Below are 1,696 nucleotides of genomic sequence, written 5' to 3' on the forward strand. Positions count from 1 at the left end.
CGTGCGTTTTGGGCCGGGGGTCGCCTTTCGCGCGCCCAGCATGCACGGGGGCTCCGGCGGCCGCGGTGTGTCCGTGTCCTCTGCCCGCTTCGTGTCTTCGTCCTCCTCCGGGGGCTACGGCGGCGGCCTGGCCGCGTCCGACGGGCTGCTGGCGGGCAACGAGAAGCTCACCATGCAGAACCTCAACGACCGCCTGGCCTCCTACCTGGACAAGGTGCGCGCCCTGGAGGCGGCCAACGGCGAGCTGGAGGTGAAAATCCGCGACTGGTACCAGAAGCAGGGGCCCGGGCCCTCCCGCGACTACAGCCACTACTACACCACCATCCAGGACCTGCGGGACAAGGTGGGCGGAGGCCTGACCGCGGGAAGTGCAGTGCACCTGCCGCGGAAACCCAGCCCCGCGGGCCAGGCGAGGTTCCAGGCGGAGCGGCTGGCGGCAGTCCGTTAGGACGTGGGAGGGTCCACAGGTGGGGCCAGTAAAGGGGGACAGGAGATGTGCGGGGCAGGACCTCGGGGCTGGATGCAGAGGCCGGGGTGGTGGAAAGGGGAGGGGAACTGGGCAGGGCAGGCAAGTAGGTGGGGCCTCTGGAGGCGGCGGGGGCAAGGTCTGAGCGCGGGGAGGAAGAAGGGGCGCGGGTCAGCGAGGCCTGAAGAGTGGGGAGGAGATGGGACCCGGCTGTAGAGTGCCCAGAGGTCTAGGCCAGGGGCCGCGCTGCCGCAGGAAGATGCGAAAGTTCATCTTTGGGCATCTGGTCCGCCCGGGGCCAGTCTTGCCCCCCTGCCACTGCAGCATGGGGCCTCCTGCATTCCGTTTCTCTGGCCGGAAGGGTCTGGTGTTCATCCCTCTCAGGCTTTGGCCTCCTCCCACTCTCCCGCCCTGGGGCCCATTTCTTTAGGAAGAATGGGAGAGCCGGTCGTGGCCCCTGGGCGGGGTGAAGGAGGGAGGCTTGGTAAACCTCTGCTCGGGAGGACCTGGTACAGCGGCAGCTCCCTGTGGGGGAAAGAACGGAGCTGCGTCACAGGCTCTTACAGGGGAACCCTAAGGGGCCTGAGGGGTAGGACTTGGTCTCCACCCACAGGGAAGGAGAAATTTATCGGGTCGTGAAGAAATGTATGAAAAGCCATGGAACATTTACAGCCGCACACGCTGGGTCCCCCAACACACAGATTCCCAAAATATTCTCCAGTGATGTACTCGTGGCAGAGACCCAGACCCACAGAACAGGAGGAAGCGCTAGAGATGTCAACAGCCAACAAAAACAGTGCTTTACACATGCAGTTTAAATTTAAAATTACACATTTTAAAATTTTAAATTAAAATTCCAAATTACACAATTTAAAATTTTAAATTAAAATTTAAAATTATACAATTTAAAAATTTAAATTACACAATTTTAAAATTGTGACCTACAGGGGTTGGGCACTGTGGCTCACGCCTGTAACCCCAGCACTTTGGGAGGCCAAGGTGGGGGACTGCTTGAGCCCAGGAGTTCTAGACCAGCCTGGCAAATATGGTGAAATCTGTCTCTACTAAAAATACAAAAATTAGCCGGGCGTGGTGGTGCATGCCTGTAATCCCAGCTACCCGGGAGGGTGAGGCAGGAGAATCGCTGGAACCCAGGAGGCAGAGGCTGCAGTGAGCCGAGATTACACCATTGCACTTCAGCCTGGGTGACAGAGCGAGATTCTGTCTCAA

The 1,696-nt window shown here is 59.2% G+C and overlaps 1 long non-coding RNA gene across 1 annotated transcript; it reads left to right on the forward strand.

Annotated features, from left to right (window-relative positions):
- Nucleotides 1–593: 593 nt before the first annotated feature.
- On the forward strand, nucleotides 594–1,696 carry LOC105501732. Its single transcript, XR_001000228.1, has 2 exons — nucleotides 594–1,273; nucleotides 1,391–1,696. It is a non-coding gene; the product is annotated as an uncharacterized LOC105501732 (long non-coding RNA).

Source organism: Colobus angolensis, unplaced genomic scaffold (assembly GCF_000951035.1).
Source record: "Colobus angolensis palliatus isolate OR3802 unplaced genomic scaffold, Cang.pa_1.0 Scaffold7433, whole genome shotgun sequence".
NCBI classification, from domain to species: domain Eukaryota; kingdom Metazoa; phylum Chordata; class Mammalia; order Primates; family Cercopithecidae; genus Colobus; species Colobus angolensis.